Source organism: Prunus avium, chromosome 3 (assembly GCF_965620075.1).
Source record: "Prunus avium chromosome 3, drPruAviu1.hap1.1, whole genome shotgun sequence".
In the NCBI taxonomy this organism is placed as follows: domain Eukaryota; kingdom Viridiplantae; phylum Streptophyta; class Magnoliopsida; order Rosales; family Rosaceae; genus Prunus; species Prunus avium.
The window spans coordinates 12,348,576-12,374,636 of record NC_142286.1 but is presented as its reverse complement, the minus strand read 5'-3'; the positions used below and the strand labels follow the sequence as shown (position 1 = coordinate 12,374,636).

The 26,061-nt window shown below is 37.8% G+C and overlaps 2 non-coding genes across 2 annotated transcripts; both read right to left on the bottom strand.

Moving 5' to 3' along the window:
* Positions 1-1,154: 1,154 nt before the first annotated feature.
* Positions 1,155-1,261, bottom strand: LOC148295647 (small nucleolar RNA R71). The gene has a single exon (XR_015834850.1). It is a non-coding gene; the product is annotated as a small nucleolar RNA R71 (small nucleolar RNA).
* Positions 1,262-24,786: 23,525 nt separating this feature from the next.
* On the bottom strand, positions 24,787-24,893 carry LOC148295646 (small nucleolar RNA R71). The gene has a single exon (XR_015834849.1). It is a non-coding gene; the product is annotated as a small nucleolar RNA R71 (small nucleolar RNA).
* Between the last annotated feature and the right edge of the window lie 1,168 nt (positions 24,894-26,061).

Below are 26,061 nucleotides of genomic sequence, written 5' to 3'. Positions count from 1 at the left end.
GATCAAATTAGGGAATTAGGAACACAAGGTTAGGACCAAACACCATGGCCTAATCATACTTTAGCTAGAATCAATCTTTGAATCTGAATTAGACTTGTTACTTGAATCTTTATAACCCAGAATTGAATTGTTATGGTGATTCGAATGCCCTAGTCTCAAAATCTGTTTTCCAACTCTTAAAACCACTCTTTGTTACATTTGTTTACTTGTTTTTGTTTGCAATTTCATTTTGCTTCTTTTGTTCAACAATCACAACCACTCTTGTTTTAAATTCTGTTTTAGACATAACCTCCTACTTTCTTGAATTTGGTAATCTAAGTACATAACTAGTTTTAACTTCTCAGTCTTCGTGGGTACGACCTCGTACTTGTCTTGCTATACTACTAATTGCCCCGTACAATTGCGAGTTAACATAATATTAACAACAAATTTTGGCGCCGTTGCCGGGGACTGAACGAAAGTTCTTCCCTGGTTATGTGCCCAAGGTTACCCTATTCTTTTTAGTGTTTCTAATTAATCTAATTTTCTGTTTCAGGTAGTTTATGTCTAAAAATCCATTACTTGAACAAGTGAGGTCTTCGTTCCAACGTTCTAGATCTTTGAACGCAGGACCATCATTGCAACCCAGACGAGTGACCTCTGAAATTCAGAATCGTCTAGAAAGGGAGTTGTCAACTGCAAAAGAGCAAGCTCTTGCTACATTTACAAGTCTTGCTCTCCACACTGAACTTCCCGGTTCTTCACTTTCAAATTCGGAAGCAAGTTCAGACCAAGAAGAAGAAGAAATGATGGCTGCCATTGAGTTCATGGGAGAACTTGATATCCCAACAATTCCAGCATCTCCTTCAAGCATTTTGCTGCCCACTGTAGCTCGAAATTATGAGCTTAAATCTTCTCATCTTAATATGCTGCCTTCCTTTTATGGTTTACCTAATGAAGATCCATTGACTCATATAAAGGATATTTTTAATGTTGTGAGTTCTTTTCCCTTGACAGGTGTGACAGAAGATCAACTTCGAATGAGAGTGTTTCCATACACTTTAAAGGATAAGGCGAAGTATTGGTTGAATTCTTTGAAGCCTGGTTCACTCACTACATGGTCTGCCATTCAAAAGAAGTTCCTGGAAAAATACTTCTCCACGCAAAAGACCGACATGCTTAGGGACAAGATCTTGTTATTTGCACAGCAAGATGATGAATCGTTTTGTGAAGCATGGGAGAAATTCAATGGGTTGCTCAACCAATGTCCTCATCATGGGATTCCATTGAAGCTTCAAATGCGTATGTTTTATAAAGGACTAACCCCTTCTAGTCATAATATAGTCACCAATTTTGCAGGTGGTTCTTTTAAAACCAAAACTCCAGAAGAAACGTACGAACTCTTTGAGGAGATAGCAATGGAGACCCAACATACGGATACAAGAGGTAAACGTGTTATTAGTGGTTCTAATGATGCTTCTAGTGTGCAGATTTCAAAACTGGAACAAAAGTTAGATGCTCTTCTTGCATTAAACTCAAGAAGCCCTCCGAAGGAAGTGTGTAGCATTTGTGAATCTCATGACCATGCTACCACAGCTTGTCCACTTGGGGCTGGATATCCAGAATTTGTGCAAGAGCAAGCTAAGTTGGTAAATTCCTACAACCAAGGTCCAAGAAATGATCCATACTCTCAAAGTTATAATCCAGGTTGGAGGAATCATCCAAACTTTTCATGGAGAAATACCCAGAATCAAGCAAATCCCCCTTCATTCCAAAGGCCACAACAATCATCATCATCATTGGAAGATATAGTGAAGCAGATGGCAATCAACCAATCCAATTTTCAGCAAACTACACAAGCTGCCATCTCCAAATTGGAAGTCCAATTAGGCCAAATAGCTGCTGAAATAACTCAAAGAGTGCCTGGGAAATGGCCAAGCCAAACTGAGATCAATCCAAAGAACCCAGAAGCCAAGGCCATTCATGTGCTCAGATCAGGTAAGATCATTGATAATAAAGATGATTCTAATCTTTCAAATGATGTTGTGATTGTAGAAAATGAAGAGGAGGAGACCATGGCCACGGAAGGAGAACAACTCAAAACTTCTCAATCTGCTCCTAAGGCCAAATCAGATTCTCAGAAATCCGATCAATTCCAATTGCATAAAAGGGATGACAAATTTGTGCCACCACATCTTCAAGAAGATAGATACGTGCCACCCGCTCCATATGTTCCACAGATTCCATTTCCAGGCCGTCTTAAGAAAGCAAAGCAAGATAAGGCTTTTAAAGAGATTTATGATATTTTGAGTAAAGTTAATATCAATTTGCCTTTGCTTGATCTTATTGAACAGATTCCTGCATATGGAAAATTCATCAAGGACTTGAAAACTCACAAGCTCAATTTCGCTCCAAATGAAGGAGTAAAGCTCGACCAGAATGTAAGTGCTGTATTGCAAAGGAAGCTTCCACCAAAACTAGATGATCCTGGCAGCTTTGACATTCCCATTAACATTGGAGGCAAGAAGGTTGGAAGAGCCATGTTGGACTTGGGAGCAAGCATCAATGTTTTGCCATATTCAGTTTATCAAGAGCTTGGCTTAGAAGGGATGAAGAAGACTTCAATGCGACTTGAACTAGCTGATCATTCTATAAAATATCCAAAAGGTATTGTAGAAGATATTCTAGTTCAAGTTAATACACTAATTCTCCCTGCTGATTTTGTAGTGATGGACATGGAAGACAATCCAAATGGAGATCGTGTTGATCCCATTCTCCTAGGCAGGCCATTCATGGCCACTGCAGACACAATCATCAAAGTGAAAGATAGCACTCTCTCCATGACTGTTTTGGGTGAAACTGTTGAATTTAAAATGCTTAATGCTCTATCTCAACCTTCTATCTCTCTTGATTCTTGCTTTTCAATTGATGTTGTGGATCATGAGGTTTCTTCCAAAATTTTGCAGAGAAAGTCTAATGATGCTCTAGAAGCTGTCTTAACACAAGAAGAGGAAGATCTTTGTGAACCGGAGTTCCAAGAAGTGGTGGCTGCCTTAGAAGTGTTTCCGCCATACCCACCATCCTTTAGGCCACCAATCGAGCCTCTTGGACCATCATCCACGAAATTGGAGCCATCCATTGTCATCCCACCAAAGCTAGAACTTAAACCTCTTCCCAATAATCTTAAATATACATATTTGGGTGCTAACGAAACTCTCCCTGTTATAATTGCTGCAGGTCTCTCCTCACATGAAGAAGAGAGCTTAATTAAAGTTCTAAAAGAGCATAAAACAGCCATTGGGTGGACCATAGCAGACATCAAAGGAATTAGTCCAAGCATGTGCATGCACCGGATTTTAATGGAAGAAGACAGCAAACCATCTCGTGATGCCCAAAGGAGGCTAAATCCCAACATGAAAGAGGTGGTTAGAGCTGAAGTTTTAAAGCTACTCGATGTAGGAATCATCTACCCAATTTCAGATTCTAAGTGGGTGAGCCCTGTGCAAGTTGTTCCAAAGAAGTCCGGAATCACCGTTGTGAAGAATGAGAAGAATGAGCTAGTTCCTACACGAACTGTCACTGGTTGGAGAGTTTGCATTGATTACAGGAAGTTGAACACATCCACTAGAAAAGATCATTTCCCCTTACCTTTTATTGATCAAATGCTTGAACGTTTATCTGGCCATGCTTACTATTGTTTTCTTGATGGTTTTTCAGGTTATAATCAAATTCCCATTGCTCCGGAAGACCAAGAGAAAACCACATTCACATGCCCATTTGGTACGTTTGCTTATAGAAGGATGCCATTCGGTTTATGCAATGCCCCAGCAACTTTCCAAAGATGCATGATGTCAATCTTTTCAGATATGGTGGAACGATTCATTGAGGTATTTATGGATGATTTTTCAGTTTTTGGTTCCTCTTTTGATAATTGTCTTCACCACTTGTCTCTAGTGCTTAAAAGATGCCAGGAAACAAATCTGATTTTGAATTGGGAGAAGTGTCACTTCATGGTGAGACAAGGCATTGTACTAGGCCATGTGATTTCAAGCAAGGGAATCGAAGGTGTGTGGTCATAACCTTGTGTTCCTAATTCCCTAATTTGATCATTTGTTGTCTAACCTAAAATTAAGCATTAGGAACCCATTAAGCATAAAAGAACATTTTAAACAACCAAGTATGTATCTAATCCCTATTGTCGAATGTCCATACATACTCTTCCTATTCATAGTTCAATTCGAATTAAAGCATGGTGTATACTCTTAATTCAAACCAAGATAGCTAACATGCAAGCCCAAATGGTGATCAATCATTCAAACTAGCATATTAACTTATAAGCATAATGAATAAGAACAAAAACCATAATTGAAACTTGGAAACTAATTCAACTTGAAAACTTAAGAAAAGAATTTACATAACAAAGAAAAATAAATTACAACTAAGAAAACATTAAGGAAACTAAGAGAACTTTGAGGAAGAAAGGAAGTGTTTGAGAACTTTGAGGAGGGAGAAGAAAGTGTTTGGGAACTTTGGAGAATTTTGGAAGAACATGTGTTTGAGAGCTTTGAGGATTTTGGAAGGGAATGTGTTTAAGACATGGGGAATTTGGAAGAGAGTGTTTGAGAACTTGGAGGATTTGGAGAAGAAAGTAGAGAGGTGTTTTGAGAGCTTTGTGGATTTTGGAAGAGAGTGTTTAGGAACTTTGAGAATTTGGAAGAGAGTGGTTGAGAACTTGGAGGATGTTTGTGAACTTGGAGAATTTGAGACTAGGGCATTCGAATCACCATAACAATTCAATTCTGGGTTATAAAGATTCAAGTAACAAGTCTAATTCAGATTCAAAGATTGATTCTAGCTAAAGTATGATTAGGCCATGGTGTTTGGTCCTAACCTTGTGTTCCTAATTCCCTAATTTGATCATTTGTTGTCTAACCTAAAATTAAGCATTAGGAACCCATTAAGCATAGAAGAACATTTTAAACAACCAAGTATGTATCTAATCCCTGTTGTCGAATGTCCATACATACTCTTCCTATTCATAGTTCAATTCGAATTAAAGCATGGTGTATACTCTTAATTCAAACCAAGATAGTTAACAAACAAGTTCTAATGGTGATCAATCATTCAAACAAGCATGTTAACTTATAAGCATAATGAATAAGAACATGAATCATGAATCAAACTTGAAACTCCAAACTTATAAACCCAGAATATTCATGTTAGGTTACATCGAAGCCCTAGTTATGGATTTAGCTACTCAGAATGGAAAAGAGACTTGAACAGAAATGAGAAAACATAATGAATACAATAAGAGTAGAAAAACCCTTTTTCTGAAGTTCTTGTGGTGTCCAAGGCTTCTCCAAGTGCTTCTCCACTTCTAATGCTTCTCCAAGAGCTTCCCCACTTCTAGAAAGATGTATGAAGGATATGGAGGTGATTTGGGATGAGTTTGAGTGAGTGGTGATGGCTAAGGAAGATGAAATTCGTAGGGAAATGGAAGAGAGGTTTGCTGGAGTTGTTTTGGTGATTGTTGGAGTGTTTGGGATTTTGAGAGTGTTTGAGGATGGTTGGAGTGAATTGTGGGGGTTGTGAATCTCAGGATTTGTTGTGTCTTGAATGTGGAATGGATGTGGTATTTATAGGGAGAGGGGAGTGACAAATCTGAATTCAATATGGCTAATGCATACAACACTTGCATTATAAAAGATGAATTGGTTGATGCACTTCACTAATGCATACAACACTTGCATTATAAAATCTGAATTGGTTGATGCACTTCACCAATAGATCCCACCAGCAGCCCTAGCTCATCTTCATGTCACCATGACCAAGCTTCCAACCAGAAATGATAGCTCATACCTAGCTCACCATGACCAAGCATCCAACCAGCACATGCTGAGGTCAGCATAACCAGCAACTTCAAGGGCTTACAACTTGGGCTTCTCTTAATCAAATTAGGACTTTAAGCACTCGAAATTGAAGTTCAGAATGTCTTCTTTCCAGACATATGTCATTTGGGCCAATCCAAGGTCGGAGGAGGAAGTTAAGGCCAAAACAAATTGCTAACTCATTTTGCGCGCTGATAAAATCCATCCTGAGCATGGCTCTGTGTTTGCTAGGTAACAGACTCCATATTTATCCAATGGGGCTGAATTTTGTATATGTTATAGTACACACCCATTGGAACAACTTTCATGAAGAATGCTGCCTCATCCGAGCTGTGTAGGTTGCTGAAACAAAGCTTGCAATATGACCTACGGAACTGGACTGGCAGGGGGCTGTAGCCAAAATGAGTTTGTCTTTTAAGCTCTTCTTCCATTCATCCAAATTAGGCCTTAACATGCTTGAATTGCATGAATTATGCTCTCTTGCTCTATTGGCCTACAAAACACACAAAGGGAGGGAAATAACTTAGAATTATAGGAACTAAGCAAAAGAAGTAAGTAAATTGGGCATGTATATGTATGAAATTATGAGCTTAACACACCCCCAAACTTAGATTTTGCTAGTCCTCGAGCAAAACAAAAGAGAAACAAAGATAAAAACAAAACAAGAAGTTAACTAGACCACTTTCGTAGGTAACTCGATTGCATTGAGCGTATGCAACAAGCCTTTAAACCTCTAGGCATCCCTAGTAGGAGGAGTTGTGTCTCCTGAGGGTTTAACAGATACGATACCCACAAACGTTTTTCTAACTCTACAAAACAAAATGGTTAGAAAAACAACTTTGAAATCAACTAATGAAAATGAAAGAAAGTTTTAGTCATACCTCCAACACCATAGAGTTGCCAAGATAGGTCATCAATCAGTGTGTACAAGTGGAAGCTATAGCTCAAAGGCACACAGTTTCAAAGCAAGCACACTCAAACCTTGAATAGAGAACATGCTTCGACTCTAATTCTCACAGATAACACTCAATCACTCAGAACCTATGTTTTAATTCTCTCAAGAAAGCATAAGTGAGTGTATGAAATAGAAGCACAAATTTGGTTAGATCTCATGAAAGGAATTAAATACTAAGAATAGAGATACACACATACTTACCAGCACCCATGAATACATCCTCAAAGATCAGCTAGGTCTTTCACAATGTTGTAATGAAAGGCTAAGGTTTAGGGGAAATGGAAGAATTGGAAGGAAAAACAAATAACTTAAGAACATACCAAGGTTGCATGCTTCATTAATCTGCAAGGCATCATTGATTTAGATTGGCATGGCAGCAAACTTCATGGTATCTCCTGGCATAGACTTTATTTTTCACACTTAGATCAAATCGAAACACTTTCATCTTCGTTGATTTGATCTGCATCTTCATTAACTTCATTGCACAGATTCACATCATCTTTATTTAGGTACATGGCTGCAACTTCCTTGCTTCAAACTTTATCTTGGCACACCTTGGTATATTTCTAAGCTATAGGGTATGGCTACAATAGGTCAAGTATCTCAGATTGAGATACAAAGGTAGGGAAATGATGAGGGTGATAGAAGAAAAGGCTTTAAGTGTTTGGCTTCAAGAGGGTTGATGGAACACACATATAGGTAGGGTGAAAAGAAAGCACATAGAATGGTTATGCACACATAGCCTAGCATCACTTCAATGAGTTCATTCATGAATGAGAGCAAGCACATGATATCTGCAAAAGAGAATCATCCTTAGTATTCAATCAAAATGGAATAATGAGATCAATTAGAGTGAATTGAAGAAAATAAGTATGGATGAGAAATAGAACACTTTAAACCCTCTCAAGAAAGCAATTAGGCTCGATATAGCTCACTAGGGTAGTCTCCACTATTTTCCTTCAAGAATTTGAGCGTGGTACTTTAGCCACCAGAATTCTAAGAGCAAAAGCTTTGTGAAGTGCAAAATTCTGATATGAAAACCTCAAATAGCAGCTCCATAGCATTGATTGTATGACATTCTTTAAAAAAATAATAATAATAAATAAAAATAAAATAAAAAAAAAAATTGTGACAAGAGAACGAAAATTGAAAACACAAATGGATAAGAAAATTGAAATTGAAAACCTTCCCCCCAGACCTGAATTGAACATTGTCCTCAATGTGAAAGCATACAAAAGATGATTGAGAACAAACAAATGATAAAGGGAAAAGTTTAGAAGAAGGTTTAGGAAAAATAAAAAATAAAAAAAATGAATATATAAGCAACTCATGGATGACCAGTTAAGGGCCTCAGAAAACACAGCCAGGGGATCCGGGAAGGTTGGAGGGGTCACAATGGTCCCGCTTAAAACCCAAACTTCTTAGACACCGAAGGTGTCGCCTAAAGAACTCCTAGACACTGTATTGACGGAAGTGCTCACTGGAGTTACCATAAGTTAGCTCATATGAAAAATCTTTTTAAATTTTTAAATTTTTTTTATTTTTTTTAAATTTTTATAAAAAAAAAAAAAACAGAAATTTAAAATAATAACAAGTAAAGAGAAAGGATTGAAATGCTCCCCCTTGATGCGATTAGGTCGATTGCTACCAAGCACATTCTTCTTGAACACATGGGTTGCCTCCCAAGAAGCGCCTTAGTTACTGTCTTGGCAAGACATTGTGCAATCAGCTAAGTTGATGGTACGAAGGGAAGTTGATCTACCACATGGCCAGTTTGGATGCCAGCTGAAACTCCCTCATAGAATGGCTTTAAACGTTGTCCATTTACTTTGAAAGTCGAGCCATCTTTAGGGTTTTGAATCTCCACAGCTCCATAGGGAGAAACATTGACCACGGTGAATGGGCCTTGCCATCTAGACTTCAATTTTCCTGGAAAGAGACGCAAACGTGAGTTAAACAAAAGAACTGACATACCTTCGGAGAACTCTTTCCGTTGAATGTTTCTGTCATGGTAGCTCTTGGTTCGTTCTTTGTAAAGCTTTGCATTCTCATAAGACTCATGTCTAATTTCTTCCAATTCATTCAGCTGAAACTTTCTTGCATGGCCTGCCTTGTCTAGATCAAAATTTAACTTCTTGATGGCCCAAAAAGCATTGTGTTCAAGCTCCATTGGCAGGTGACAAGCTTTCCCAAACACAAGACGATAAGGGCTCATTCCAATGGGAGTCTTATATGCTGTCCTATAAGCCCATAATGCATCATTGAGCTTGGCTGCCCAATCTTTCCTTGTATTGTTCACCACCTTCTCCAGGATGTGCTTAATTTCTCTATTGCTTATTTCCACTTGACCAGAAGTTTGCGGATGATATGGTGTAGAGACTCGATGGGTGATGTTGTACTTCTTCATGAGTGCTTCGAATGGCTTGTTACAGAAGTGACTACCTCCATCACTAATGACAGCCCTTGGAGTACCAAACCTTGTGAAAATATTATCCTTCAAGAACTTCAGCACCACCTTATAATCATTGGTTTTGGTGGCTATGGCTTCCACCCATTTAGACACATAATCAACAGCAACAAGTATGTAAGTATAACCAAAGGAAGATGGGAATGGTCCCATGAAATCAATACCCCACACATCGAAGAGCTCCACAACAAGTATGTTATTCAATGGCATTTCATTCCTGCGACTTATGTTCCCCATCCTTTGGCACCTATCACACTTAACACAAAAATTAAATGCATCTTTAAATAGAGTGGGCCAAAAGAAACTGGATATCCAGAATTTGTGCAAGAGCAAGCTAAGTTGGTAAATTCCTACAACCAAGGTCCAAGAAATGATCCATACTCTCAAAGTTATAATCCAGGTTGGAGGAATCATCCAAACTTTTCATGGAGAAATACCCAGAATCAAGCAAATCCCCCTTCATTCCAAAGGCCACAACAATCATCATCATCATTGGAAGATATAGTGAAGCAGATGGCAATCAACCAATCCAATTTTCAGCAAACTACACAAGCTGCCATCTCCAAATTGGAAGTCCAATTAGGCCAAATAGCTGCTGAAATAACTCAAAGAGTGCCTGGGAAATGGCCAAGCCAAACTGAGATCAATCCAAAGAACCCAGAAGCCAAGGCCATTCATGTGCTCAGATCAGGTAAGATCATTGATAATAAAGATGATTCTAATCTTTCAAATGATGTTGTGATTGTAGAAAATGAAGAGGAGGAGACCATGGCCACGGAAGGAGAACAACTCAAAACTTCTCAATCTGCTCCTAAGGCCAAATCAGATTCTCAGAAATCCGATCAATTCCAATTGCATAAAAGGGATGACAAATTTGTGCCACCACATCTTCAAGAAGATAGATACGTGCCACCCGCTCCATATGTTCCACAGATTCCATTTCCAGGCCGTCTTAAGAAAGCAAAGCAAGATAAGGCTTTTAAAGAGATTTATGATATTTTGAGTAAAGTTAATATCAATTTGCCTTTGCTTGATCTTATTGAACAGATTCCTGCATATGGAAAATTCATCAAGGACTTGAAAACTCACAAGCTCAATTTCGCTCCAAATGAAGGAGTAAAGCTCGACCAGAATGTAAGTGCTGTATTGCAAAGGAAGCTTCCACCAAAACTAGATGATCCTGGCAGCTTTGACATTCCCATTAACATTGGAGGCAAGAAGGTTGGAAGAGCCATGTTGGACTTGGGAGCAAGCATCAATGTTTTGCCATATTCAGTTTATCAAGAGCTTGGCTTAGAAGGGATGAAGAAGACTTCAATGCGACTTGAACTAGCTGATCATTCTATAAAATATCCAAAAGGTATTGTAGAAGATATTCTAGTTCAAGTTAATACACTAATTCTCCCTGCTGATTTTGTAGTGATGGACATGGAAGACAATCCAAATGGAGATCGTGTTGATCCCATTCTCCTAGGCAGGCCATTCATGGCCACTGCAGACACAATCATCAAAGTGAAAGATAGCACTCTCTCCATGACTGTTTTGGGTGAAACTGTTGAATTTAAAATGCTTAATGCTCTATCTCAACCTTCTATCTCTCTTGATTCTTGCTTTTCAATTGATGTTGTGGATCATGAGGTTTCTTCCAAAATTTTGCAGAGAAAGTCTAATGATGCTCTAGAAGCTGTCTTAACACAAGAAGAGGAAGATCTTTGTGAACCGGAGTTCCAAGAAGTGGTGGCTGCCTTAGAAGTGTTTCCGCCATACCCACCATCCTTTAGGCCACCAATCGAGCCTCTTGGACCATCATCCACGAAATTGGAGCCATCCATTGTCATCCCACCAAAGCTAGAACTTAAACCTCTTCCCAATAATCTTAAATATACATATTTGGGTGCTAACGAAACTCTCCCTGTTATAATTGCTGCAGGTCTCTCCTCACATGAAGAAGAGAGCTTAATTAAAGTTCTAAAAGAGCATAAAACAGCCATTGGGTGGACCATAGCAGACATCAAAGGAATTAGTCCAAGCATGTGCATGCACCGGATTTTAATGGAAGAAGACAGCAAACCATCTCGTGATGCCCAAAGGAGGCTAAATCCCAACATGAAAGAGGTGGTTAGAGCTGAAGTTTTAAAGCTACTCGATGTAGGAATCATCTACCCAATTTCAGATTCTAAGTGGGTGAGCCCTGTGCAAGTTGTTCCAAAGAAGTCCGGAATCACCGTTGTGAAGAATGAGAAGAATGAGCTAGTTCCTACACGAACTGTCACTGGTTGGAGAGTTTGCATTGATTACAGGAAGTTGAACACATCCACTAGAAAAGATCATTTCCCCTTACCTTTTATTGATCAAATGCTTGAACGTTTATCTGGCCATGCTTACTATTGTTTTCTTGATGGTTTTTCAGGTTATAATCAAATTCCCATTGCTCCGGAAGACCAAGAGAAAACCACATTCACATGCCCATTTGGTACGTTTGCTTATAGAAGGATGCCATTCGGTTTATGCAATGCCCCAGCAACTTTCCAAAGATGCATGATGTCAATCTTTTCAGATATGGTGGAACGATTCATTGAGGTATTTATGGATGATTTTTCAGTTTTTGGTTCCTCTTTTGATAATTGTCTTCACCACTTGTCTCTAGTGCTTAAAAGATGCCAGGAAACAAATCTGATTTTGAATTGGGAGAAGTGTCACTTCATGGTGAGACAAGGCTCATATTGCAAGCTTTGTTTCAGCAACCTACATAGCTCGGATGAGGCCACATTCTTCATGAAAGTTGCTCCAATTGGTGTGTACTATAACATATCCAAAATTCAGCCCCATTGGATAAATCTGGAGTCCGTTACCTAGCAAACACAGAACCATGCTCAGGATGGATCTTATCAGCGCGGAAAATGAGTTAGCAATTTGTTTCGGCCTTAACTTCTTCCTCCGACCTTGGATTGGCCCAAATAACATATGGCTGGAAAGAAGACATTCTGAACTTCAATTTAGAGTGCTTAAAGTCCTAATTTGATTAAGAGAAGCCCAAGTTGTAAGCCCTTGAAGTTGCTGGTCATGCTGACCTCAGCATGTGCTGGTTGGATGCTTGGTCATGGTGAGCTAGGTATGAGCTATCATTTCTGGTTGGAAGCTTGGTCATGGTGACATGAAGATGAGCTAGGGCTGCTGGTGGGATTTAGTGGTGAAGTGCATCAACCAATTCAAGATTTTCTAATACAAGTGCATCACCCATTTCAGATTTTCTAATACAAGTGCATCAACCATTTCAGATTTTATAATTCAAGTGTTGTATGCATTAGTCTTATTGAATTCTGATTTTCACTTCCCCTAGGCCTATAAATAGGGAAGTTCTCTAAGCTTGTAATAACACCCCAAGGGGGGGGAGCTCTCAAACACTTCTCTAGAGCTCCCTTCTCTTCTCTCCCTCAAATTCTCTTAGTTTCCCTTTGTAGTTCTCAATTGTTGTAATAAGATCATTCTATTAAATTTTCTTTGTACTAAATATCAAACACTTTTCCTTTCTCTTCTTCTAATTCTCTAAAGCTTTCAAACACATGTTCTTCCAAAATCCTCAAAGTTCTCAAACATCTCTCTACTTCCCTTCTCTTCCAAAAGTCTCCATGTCTCAAACACTTCACAAACACATTTCTCTTCCTTCCCTAAGTTCTCAAATTCTCCAAGTTCACAAACATCCTCCAAGTTCTCAACCACTCTCTTCCAAATTCTCAAAGTTCCTAAACACTCTCTTCCAAAATCCACAAAGCTCTCAAAACACCTCTCTACTTTCTTCTCCAAATCCTCCAAGTTCTCAAACACTCTCTTCCAAATTCCCCATGTCTTAAACACATTCCCTTCCAAAATCCTCAAAGCTCTCAAACACATGTTCTTCCAAAATTCTCCAAAGTTCCCAAACACTTTCTTCTCCCTCCTCAAAGTTCTCAAACACTTCCTTTCTTCCTCAAAGTTCTCTTAGTTTCCTTAATGTTTTCTTAGTTGTAATTTATTTTTCTTTGTTATGTAAATTCTTTTCTTAAGTTTTCAAGTTGAATTAGTTTCCAAGTTTCAATTATGGTTTTTGTTCTTATTCATTATGCTTATAAGTTAATATGCTAGTTTGAATGATTGATCACCATTTGGGCTTGCATGTTAGCTATCTTGGTTTGAATTAAGAGTATACACCATGCTTTAATTCGAATTGAACTATGAATAGGAAGAGTATGTATGGACATTCGACAATAGGGATTAGATACATACTTGGTTGTTTAAAATGTTCTTTTATGCTTAATGGGTTCCTAATGCTTAATTTTAGGTTAGACAACAAATGATCAAATTAGGGAATTAGGAACACAAGGTTATGACCACACACCATGGCTTAATCATACTTTAGCTAGAATCAATCCATTAATCTAAATTGAACTTGGGAACTTATTTGCTTGAGTTACTTATTTCTTTCTTCCTTGTTTTATGTTCTTTGTTTTTGTTTCTATTTTGTGTAGGGAAACTAAATTGGATCATTCAATCACCAATCCCTGTGGAATCGACCTCGCACTTACATATGCTATACTACCAACGGTTCGTGCACTTGCGAGTATCACAAGTTGAGGATGCAGCTTAATCCATTTTGGTGGAGCTAAATCTACGCAACAAGTTTTTGGCGCCGTTGCCGGGGATCGGTAACATTGTTTGATTCTATTTGGCTTTCCTACTTTATTTTTTTTTTCTTAACTGGACAATTTCAAGTTTTAAAGTTAATGACATTAATGGACAAGTTGTGTTTGTAGTCCAACAGAAAAGGACAATTGCCCAACAAGCAAGAGAACTGGGTTTAAGTCCCAGCTTACACAACCCATTGGTGCTTGTTGCTTTGAAGCATGGAATTGGACATGTGTTGATTTTTCCTTTTCATTTTTAGTTTTTTTTTTATATTTCGTAATCCTTTAATTCTGTTTCAAGTTTTTTGTGTTCGTTTTAGCAATTTATGATAGCTTAATAAAAATGGAGAGAGATGGCAACCTCAATCATAAGAATGGGGAGTGTGGAGCAGTGGGAGAAGTCGCGACCTCCAAATGCATCATGCTCGACCTAATCGCTTCAAGGGGGAGTATTCCAATCCTTTCTCTTTAGTTGTTTTGTTATTACTTCAGTAATTTTAATTTTCTATTTCTTTTATTAAAAAAAAAAATTAAAAAAGATTTTTTATATTAGCTGACTCGTGGTAACTCCAGTGAGCGTCTCCGTCAATACAGTGTCTAGGAGTTCTTTAGGCGACACCTTCGGTGTCTAAGAAGTTTGGGTTTTAAGTGGGACCTTTGTGACCCCTCCAACCTTCCCGGATCCCCTGGCTGTGTTTTCTAAGGCCCTTAACTGGTCATCCATGAGTTGCTTGTATATTTGTGTGTTTTTTTTCAAAAAAAACAAAACAAAACAAAACAAAAATTAAAAAATTAAAAAATTAAAAAGTTTAAAAAAAAATTGAAATTTGAGTTTTTATTTAATTTTCCTTGTAAATTGCAATTTGGAACTTCTTTGTTGTTTTTTTTTTCTTTGTGTGGTCAGTTAGTTGTAAATAATAATAAATTAAAAAAAAAATCAATTTGGAAGTTCTTTGTTTTCTTTTATGTTCTTTTTTTTGTTTTGTTAGGTTAGTTTATTTATTTACGTGGTGTGGTTAGTTAGTTTATTTCTGAGTGTTAAAAACACATTTTTATTTCATTTCAAACATTACAAACAAAGAAAAAAAAAAGTAAAACAAAAAAAAAAAACAAAAAAAACAAAAAACAAAAAAAACATTCAAGTAAATTAAAAATAAAAACAACTTCTTCATCTTCATCTTCATCTTCATGGCATGCCTCTATTGTCTCTTACTTGCAGAATCTGCAGCAGCTCCACATGGTCCTCATTTTTTCTCTGCAGTGCTTCCACGTGCTGATTGGCACAGTAGAGCCGCTTCTGCAAGTCCGCCACCATAGCCTTCAAGGAAGTTATTTCCTCGCTCATCGCGGCACACTCCCGTGTTCTCGCCAGCAATCGCATACCCAAATTGGTAGCCGAGACCGCATGGAGAACAGTTAAATTATTGGACTCCTCCACCGCTGCTTTGTCAGACCTCTGTGCCACATGCAGATGATCTGTCGGTGTGAGCTTGCTGCCAATCATGCCTCCAAGCAGCGCTGCTCTGTTCGGCATTGCCTCAGAAAAGTTCGGTATTACCTCAGCAAAGTTTGAGGCCGTACCGTGATGATATGTGGAGTTTGGGAAGACATGGTTTTGAGGAGCCCTTATCTGCGCATTCGGTGGTGCAAGGGACAGTTCAAGGCTAAGATCATCAAGGTGAGTGCATGAGGATGCCATTGTTTTGTTTTTGGATTTTTTGATGTTTTCTCTAAATTTGCAGGAAGAAATGCGGGGTGCTCTTCTACTTCACCGAGATGAGTTTAAATAGACTTATGCAGATGAGGGAGCCGAAAGCACTTCGGATCTCGAGGGTGCTATCCTGTGCTCTTTTCTCTCGGATCCCTTCATTTCTGGCGCAAATTGCGAGCACGTTTTTTTTTTAAAAGGGAGCATGTCTACACTTTCACTTACTTTTGCCTCCCTGTTTTCTGATGTTTGTGTTTTTGCTTTTTCAGTTTTTATTTTATTTTATTTTATTTTATTTTATTTTCAATTATTTTCTTCTTGTTTGACTGGTTTCTTAATAATGTAGTTGGAAGAAGAGACAAAATTAAAGATGCGTCTTGGACACCTGGTGCAAGAATCCCAACTCTTCTTTTAAATTATTGTTTGAATTGCGTGTTTATTTCAGTTTATTTATTTATTTATTTATTTTGTTTTTTATTTAATTAGGTAGTATAATTTAAAACTCATAGGATATTCTTTGAAGGAGCTAAATTTTTGGTAACTCCAGTGAGCAACCGCAGTCTATACAGTGTCTAGGAGTTCTTTAAGGCGACACCTTCGGTGTCTAAGAAGTTAGGGTTTTAAGCGGGACCATTGTGACCCCTCCAACCTTCCCGGAACCCCTGGCTGTGTTTTCTGAGGCCCTTAACTGGTCATCCTTAAGTTTTTCTCTTAAAAGAAGAAGCAGTTATTTGTGTATTTACTTAACTAAAAAAAAAAAAAAAAAAAAAAAAAAAATCTTGTTTGGGTCTTCGTGTTTTTGTTTGATTGTCGTTCTTTACATTTAGGGTCAATCGTTTCTTTGAGATAGCTAACGTTTTTATTTCCCAATTAAAGAAAAAAAAAACACACATACACTTTAAAATTAAATAATAAATAAAAACTGAAATCATTTCTTCTTGGCGCTCGGTGTCTCGACCATAGGAGCTTTGAGTTTGGCCCTCTGGCTGTCCTCTTCCGGGGCTTCACGCACAGCCTCTTGGGGCTCATCACTTGAGCTCCCAAAGATCGCAATCTTAGCTTGAGCGTAACTACTCTCGCGATCCGCTTGCTTGCGTTTACCCGGTCGGTCTAGGTCCTCCAGTTGCTTTCTCATGTCGCGAGAGTACAACTCTACCATCTTTGATAGATTTTTATTCTCGTCTCGCAATACTTCTAGCTGGTGTCGATTCACCTCCACAATCCTTGACCTCTCCCTTTTCAAGCTTTTTATAGCACTCTGACAGTCTTCAACCAAACTTCGCTCCGCCGCCAACTGAGCTTTAAGCACCTCTACCTCATGGGACTTCGCAAGTAGGCGATGACCCAAACTTGCGACACATGCTGTACTCTGCACGCTCAGTGCCAGGGCATCACTCGTGACCCGGTTGTCATCCCTTGTCCCGAACACACGTATATCTTTGGGAGTCACTAAATTTCTGCAAACTCCAATGGCAACATCGTTGTCCAGGAGTATTGAGTCATTGACAGTCACAGGCCCCCGTGCGGAGGCAAAGTAGGGCATCCATACTGGTGCTACTACTTGGCCTCGTGTCTGAGTCGGTGGAGCTAGGTTGAGATCTAACGAAAAGGGGTAGGAAGAAGCCATTTGATTTCTCACTTTTTTTTTCTTTTTCTTGCTTCTTTTCTCTTTTGTGTTTCTGAGTTTGTGTGTTTTTTGTTTTTTGTTTTTTTCCCTTCTTTTTCCTTCTTATAGATGTAGTCTTTGACAAACAAACCCTAGCCGTTGCAGCGTCTAAGCGTTTTCTGAATATCCAGCGTTCCTCGAGTCCCACAACCTTCTCACTTTCCAACCGTTTCAAACACATTTGTCACGACTTGCTTTGTCTGAACGGACGCGTTCAGCAAAGTTGTCGCGCCTTTCCATGAGCCCGTAATTTTCGCTTGTGGATCTGCGCCGCCTCTATGCGTCGACACGTGGCTCCTGCTTTCTGCCCGTGACTATCCATGAAACGACATCAGGGACCACATTCCCTCTTTTTAGAAATCCCGCTTTGCGCTCATAATTTACGTTTTATCTTTTTAAGAAAAAAATTAAATTTAAACGTGTGGAATTCAGAGTTCATGTTGGGTCGGGTTTTACCGTTGTTGGGTTAATTTCATTTTGGGTTGGGCTTTCAATTGTTTGGGTTTCAGTTTGTGTAAGACTATCTGTTAGGGCTTACTGTTTTGAGTGTTTTACTGTTTCGTGTTTTTTTATTTATTTATTTTATTTTATTTTATTTGATTGTTTGTTTTGTAATTTTTATTTTGTAATTGTTTTATTTTATTTTTGTATGTTTTGTGATTTTTATTTGCTTTAATACCCTTCATTTGTTGTTATGACATTGGTTGTGGCTAATTTTTAAACATTGAGGACAATGTTCATTTCTAGGTTTGGGGGTATTGGAGTTTAGCAAGTAAATTTGGTTTTTCTTAAAATTAAAAATAATAATAATTGAAAAGAAAAAAAAATATTTATTTTTTTGCTTGTTTTTATTTTAAGTATTGTTTTGTTTTGTTTTTGTTTTGAGTCACTTTCCGAACACTTATGATGAGATAGTGATAAATGTTTGCATGACTTAAATAAAAATTGGATTTCATTTTATTTTAGTGTTTTTTTTTCTTTATTAAAAAATAAAAAAAAATTTGGCATTGTTCTAGCATGATATGTTTGAAACCTTCTTTACACTTGCCATTTGTTTCATAATTTTCCAATTAAAGGATTTGCATGACCCAAAGAATTGTATCAAGCACAAATTAGACTTATATAACCATATAAAGTGAGCTTTTGAGCCTTGTACTTCAATTCATGAGTGTTATATACATACTCTTATTTTCTTGTCATCAAAGTTGTTGTTTGATCTCATTATTTATTGATTTGGTTGAACACTTAAAAGTCATTCATTCTTATGCAATTTGACTTCACGACATTTAAGAAGTGATATTAAGGCCCTCTTTGGATCGTTTGTGCCTTTCAAGCTAACCTTATGCATGCTTAAGCATGATTTTCCATTGTTAACCATTTTGAGCCTACATGTAAACATTTTCTTTCATTTAACCAATTATATTTCCTCGCCTTAGCCTGAAAAACAAATATTTACCTTTCTAAAGAACTCATGAGCTTTAATTGGGATGTGTTTTTCATACTAAGTTTGGGAATTTCGAAGAAAAAAAAAATCACACAATTGGTGAAAGAAAAGAGAAAAGTTGTGATTAAGTGGTGGTTGAATGAAATTTCATTTTTGGGCCTTCAAAATAAATTGGTGGTTGTTCAGGAAAGGAGTGAATCAATGTAAATGAAGGGTATAAGGAGTTTTGATCAGGTAAAAGAAAAAAATCTAATCGTGATGATTCGAAGTCTTGTAAACAATTATTTTATGCTCTTGCATTGCGAGTTCCTTGGACTTTGTATTATCCATATCCTTCATTTCTTACTCACCTTACACCCTTGGCCCCATTACAACCCATGTTAAAGACCTAAATTGATCTTAAATGTCATGTGGTTGAATTGCATTCATTTTTCTACTTTTAAGTGTTTGACATCCTTCTTGAGATCATATTAATGCAAGTTCTTCATATTTCTATTGCGAGTTAAGTCCCTTATGGTTTAACTCTATTCTCATGTTTATAACTGAGTGTGCATTATAGCCCTCTTCTGAGTGATTCATTTGTGAGAGGACAACTTTGGTGAGATTTGAAGTTGAACTTATGCTTTGTATGATTTTTGAAATTGTGTGAAAACTAAGATTGGGGAATTTGTTGCATTTGGCTATCACACTACTACACTTTGAGCATATTGTGTTTAGAACTTTGCCGCTTTGTAAATAATGTCTAAAAATTGAACTTTTATTGTTAAAACGTTTAAGTCATGTGCATGAGTCATTTCTCTTCAGAAAATGTTCGGAAAAATTGTTTTAAGTTCTTTGTGTTTTTGTGTTTGTTTTTGTTTTTGGTTTTGCTTAAGGACTAACAATCTTTAAGTTTTCTAATTACTTTGTTTTACAGAGTCAGTAAAACGTTTGTGGGTATCGTATCTGTTAAACCCTCAGGAGACACAACTCCTCCTACTAGGGATGCCTAGAGGTTTAAAGGCTTGTTGCATATGCTAAATGCAATCGAGTTACCTACGAAAGTGGTTTAGTTAACTTCTAGTTTTGTTTTTAACTTTGTTTTGTGTTGTTTTGCTCGAGGACTAGCAAAATCTAGGTTTGGGGGTATTTGATCGGTTCATAATTGTATATTATTTCTTACCCTTCTAGCTTATGATTTGGTTATGTTTTTGAGTTAAACTTGTGCTTTTAATCCTTTTTGTGTTTATCTTTCAGTTAATTGAGCTTTAGGTAACAATGATGGCTTTGGAGAACATAATTCATGCAATTCAAGCATGTTAAGGCCTAATTTGGATGAATTGATGAAGAGCTTAAAGACAAATTCATTATGGCTACAGCCCCCTGCCAGTCCAGTTCCGTAGGTCATATTGCAAGCTTTGTTTCAGCAACCTACATAGCTCGGATGAGGCCACATTCTTCATGAAAGTTGCTCCAATTGGTGTGTACTATAACATATCCAAAATTCAGCCCCATTGGATAAATCTGGAGTCCGTTACCTAGCAAACACAGAACCATGCTCAGGATGGATCTTATCAGCGCGGAAAATGAGTTAGCAATTTGTTTCGGCCTTAACTTCTTCCTCCGACCTTGGATTGGCCCAAATAACATATGGCTGGAAAGAAGACATTCTGAACTTCAATTTAGAGTGCTTAAAGTCCTAATTTGATTAAGAGAAGCCCAAGTTGTAAGCCCTTGAAGTTGCTGGTCATGCTGACCTCAGCATGTGCTGGTTGGATGCTTGGTCATGGTGAGCTAGGTATGAGCTATCATTTCTGGTTGGAAGCTTGGTCATGGTGACATGAAGATGAGCTAGGGCTGCTGGTGGGATTTAGTGGTGAAGTGCATCAACCAATTCAAGATTTTCTAATACAAGTGCATCACCCATTTCAGATTTTCTAATACAAGTGCATCAACCATTTCAGATTTTATAATTCAAGTGTTGTATGCATTAGTCTTATTGAATTCTGATTTTCACTTCCCCTAGGCCTATAAATAGGGAAGTTCTCTAAGCTTGTAATAACACCCCAAGGGGGGGGAGCTCTCAAACACTTCTCTAGAGCTCCCTTCTCTTCTCTCCCTCAAATTCTCTTAGTTTCCCTTTGTAGTTCTCAATTGTTGTAATAAGATCATTCTATTAAATTTTCTTTGTACTAAATATCAAACACTTTTCCTTTCTCTTCTTCTAATTCTCTAAAGCTTTCAAACACATGTTCTTCCAAAATCCTCAAAGTTCTCAAACATCTCTCTACTTCCCTTCTCTTCCAAAAGTCTCCATGTCTCAAACACTTCACAAACACATTTCTCTTCCTTCCCTAAGTTCTCAAATTCTCCAAGTTCACAAACATCCTCCAAGTTCTCAACCACTCTCTTCCAAATTCTCAAAGTTCCTAAACACTCTCTTCCAAAATCCACAAAGCTCTCAAAACACCTCTCTACTTTCTTCTCCAAATCCTCCAAGTTCTCAAACACTCTCTTCCAAATTCCCCATGTCTTAAACACATTCCCTTCCAAAATCCTCAAAGCTCTCAAACACATGTTCTTCCAAAATTCTCCAAAGTTCCCAAACACTTTCTTCTCCCTCCTCAAAGTTCTCAAACACTTCCTTTCTTCCTCAAAGTTCTCTTAGTTTCCTTAATGTTTTCTTAGTTGTAATTTATTTTTCTTTGTTATGTAAATTCTTTTCTTAAGTTTTCAAGTTGAATTAGTTTCCAAGTTTCAATTATGGTTTTTGTTCTTATTCATTATGCTTATAAGTTAATATGCTAGTTTGAATGATTGATCACCATTTGGGCTTGCATGTTAGCTATCTTGGTTTGAATTAAGAGTATACACCATGCTTTAATTCGAATTGAACTATGAATAGGAAGAGTATGTATGGACATTCGACAATAGGGATTAGATACATACTTGGTTGTTTAAAATGTTCTTTTATGCTTAATGGGTTCCTAATGCTTAATTTTAGGTTAGACAACAAATGATCAAATTAGGGAATTAGGAACACAAGGTTATGACCACACACCATGGCTTAATCATACTTTAGCTAGAATCAATCCATTAATCTAAATTGAACTTGGGAACTTATTTGCTTGAGTTACTTATTTCTTTCTTCCTTGTTTTATGTTCTTTGTTTTTGTTTCTATTTTGTGTAGGGAAACTAAATTGGATCATTCAATCACCAATCCCTGTGGAATCGACCTCGCACTTACATATGCTATACTACCAACGGTTCGTGCACTTGCGAGTATCACAAGTTGAGGATGCAGCTTAATCCATTTTGGTGGAGCTAAATCTACGCAACAAGTTTTTGGCGCCGTTGCCGGGGATCGGTAACATTGTTTGATTCTATTTGGCTTTCCTACTTTATTTTTTTTTTCTTAACTGGACAATTTCAAGTTTTAAAGTTAATGACATTAATGGACAAGTTGTGTTTGTAGTCCAACAGAAAAGGACAATTGCCCAAAAGACAAACTCATTTTGGCTACAGCCCCCTGCCAGTCCAGTTCCGTAGGTCATATTGCAAGCTTTGTTTCAGCAACCTACACAGCTCGGATGAGGCAGCATTCTTCATGAAAGTTGTTCCAATGGGTGTGTACTATAACATATACAAAATTCAGCCCCATTGGATAAATATGGAGTCTGTTACCTAGCAAACACAGAGCCATGCTCAGGATGGATTTTATCAGCGCGCAAAATGAGTTAGCAATTTGTTTTGGCCTTAACTTCCTCCTCCGACCTTGGATTGGCCCAAATGACATATGTCTGGAAAGAAGACATTCTGAACTTCAATTTCGAGTGCTTAAAGTCCTAATTTGATTAAGAGAAGCCCAAGTTGTAAGCCCTTGAAGTTGCTGGTTATGCTGACCTCAGCATGTGCTGGTTGGATGCTTGGTCATGGTGAGCTAGGTATGAGCTATCATTTCTGGTTGGAAGCTTGGTCATGGTGACATGAAGATGAGCTAGGGCTGCTGGTGGGATCTATTGGTGAAGTGCATCAACCAATTCAGATTTTATAATGCAAGTGTTGTATGCATTAGTGAAGTGCATCAACCAATTCATCTTTTATAATGCAAGTGTTGTATGCATTAGCCATATTGAATTCAGATTTGTCACTCCCCTCTCCCTATAAATACCACATCCATTCCACATTCAAGACACAACAAATCCTGAGATTCACAACCCCCACAATTCACTCCAACCATCCTCAAACACTCTCAAAATCCCAAACACTCCAACAATCACCAAAACAACTCCAGCAAACCTCTCTTCCATTTCCCTACGAATTTCATCTTCCTTAGCCATCACCACTCACTCAAACTCATCCCAAATCACCTCCATATCCTTCATACATCTTTCTAGAAGTGGGGAAGCTCTTGGAGAAGCATTAGAAGTGGAGAAGCACTTGGAGAAGCCTTGGACACCACAAGAACTTCAGAAAAAGGGTTTTTCTACTCTTATTGTATTCATTATGTTTTCTCATTTCTGTTCAAGTCTCTTTTCCATTCTGAGTAGCTAAATCCATAACTAGGGCTTCGATGTAACCTAACATGAATATTCTGGGTTTATAAGTTTGGAGTTTCAAGTTTGATTCATGATTCATGTTCTTATTCATTATGCTTATAAGTTAACATGCTTGTTTGAATGATTGATCACCATTAGAACTTGTTTGTTAACTATCTTGGTTTGAATTAAGAGTATACACCATGCTTTAATTCGAATTGAACTATGAATAGGAAGAGTATGTATGGACATTCGACAACAGGGATTAGATACATACTTGGTTGTTTAAAATGTTCTTCTATGCTTAATGGGTTCCTAATGCTTAATTTTAGGTTAGACAACAAATGATCAAATTAGGGAATTAGGAACACAAGGTTAGGACCAAACACCATGGCCTAATCATACTTTAGCTAGAATCAATCTTTGAATCTGAATTAGACTTGTTACTTGAATCTTTATAACCCAGAATTGAATTGTTATGGTGATTCGAATGCCCTAGTCTCAAAATCTGTTTTCCAACTCTTAAAACCACTCTTTGTTACATTTGTTTACTTGTTTTTGTTTGCAATTTCATTTTGCTTCTTTTGTTCAACAATCACAACCACTCTTGTTTTAAATTCTGTTTTAGACATAACCTTCTACTTTCTTGAATTTGGTAATCTAAGTACATAACTAGTTTTAACTTCTCAGTCTTCGTGGGTACGACCTCGTACTTGTCTTGCTATACTACTAATTGCCCCGTACAATTGCGAGTTAACATAATATTAACAACAAATTTTGGCGCCGTTGCCGGGGACTGAACGAAAGTTCTTCCCTGGTTATGTGCCCAAGGTTACCCTATTCTTTTTAGTGTTTCTAATTAATCTAATTTTCTGTTTCAGGTAGTTTATGTCTAAAAATCCATTACTTGAACAAGTGAGGTCTTCGTTCCAACGTTCTAGATCTTTGAACGCAGGACCATCATTGCAACCCAGACGAGTGACCTCTGAAATTCAGAATCGTCTAGAAAGGGAGTTGTCAACTGCAAAAGAGCAAGCTCTTGCTACATTTACAAGTCTTGCTCTCCACACTGAACTTCCCGGTTCTTCACTTTCAAATTCGGAAGCAAGTTCAGACCAAGAAGAAGAAGAAATGATGGCTGCCATTGAGTTCATGGGAGAACTTGATATCCCAACAATTCCAGCATCTCCTTCAAGCATTTTGCTGCCCACTGTAGCTCGAAATTATGAGCTTAAATCTTCTCATCTTAATATGCTGCCTTCCTTTTATGGTTTACCTAATGAAGATCCATTGACTCATATAAAGGATATTTTTAATGTTGTGAGTTCTTTTCCCTTGACAGGTGTGACAGAAGATCAACTTCGAATGAGAGTGTTTCCATACACTTTAAAGGATAAGGCGAAGTATTGGTTGAATTCTTTGAAGCCTGGTTCACTCACTACATGGTCTGCCATTCAAAAGAAGTTCCTGGAAAAATACTTCTCCACGCAAAAGACCGACATGCTTAGGGACAAGATCTTGTTATTTGCACAGCAAGATGATGAATCGTTTTGTGAAGCATGGGAGAAATTCAATGGGTTGCTCAACCAATGTCCTCATCATGGGATTCCATTGAAGCTTCAAATGCGTATGTTTTATAAAGGACTAACCCCTTCTAGTCATAATATAGTCACCAATTTTGCAGGTGGTTCTTTTAAAACCAAAACTCCAGAAGAAACGTACGAACTCTTTGAGGAGATAGCAATGGAGACCCAACATACGGATACAAGAGGTAAACGTGTTATTAGTGGTTCTAATGATGCTTCTAGTGTGCAGATTTCAAAACTGGAACAAAAGTTAGATGCTCTTCTTGCATTAAACTCAAGAAGCCCTCCGAAGGAAGTGTGTAGCATTTGTGAATCTCATGACCATGCTACCACAGCTTGTCCACTTGGGGCTGGATATCCAGAATTTGTGCAAGAGCAAGCTAAGTTGGTAAATTCCTACAACCAAGGTCCAAGAAATGATCCATACTCTCAAAGTTATAATCCAGGTTGGAGGAATCATCCAAACTTTTCATGGAGAAATACCCAGAATCAAGCAAATCCCCCTTCATTCCAAAGGCCACAACAATCATCATCATCATTGGAAGATATAGTGAAGCAGATGGCAATCAACCAATCCAATTTTCAGCAAACTACACAAGCTGCCATCTCCAAATTGGAAGTCCAATTAGGCCAAATAGCTGCTGAAATAACTCAAAGAGTGCCTGGGAAATGGCCAAGCCAAACTGAGATCAATCCAAAGAACCCAGAAGCCAAGGCCATTCATGTGCTCAGATCAGGTAAGATCATTGATAATAAAGATGATTCTAATCTTTCAAATGATGTTGTGATTGTAGAAAATGAAGAGGAGGAGACCATGGCCACGGAAGGAGAACAACTCAAAACTTCTCAATCTGCTCCTAAGGCCAAATCAGATTCTCAGAAATCCGATCAATTCCAATTGCATAAAAGGGATGACAAATTTGTGCCACCACATCTTCAAGAAGATAGATACGTGCCACCCGCTCCATATGTTCCACAGATTCCATTTCCAGGCCGTCTTAAGAAAGCAAAGCAAGATAAGGCTTTTAAAGAGATTTATGATATTTTGAGTAAAGTTAATATCAATTTGCCTTTGCTTGATCTTATTGAACAGATTCCTGCATATGGAAAATTCATCAAGGACTTGAAAACTCACAAGCTCAATTTCGCTCCAAATGAAGGAGTAAAGCTCGACCAGAATGTAAGTGCT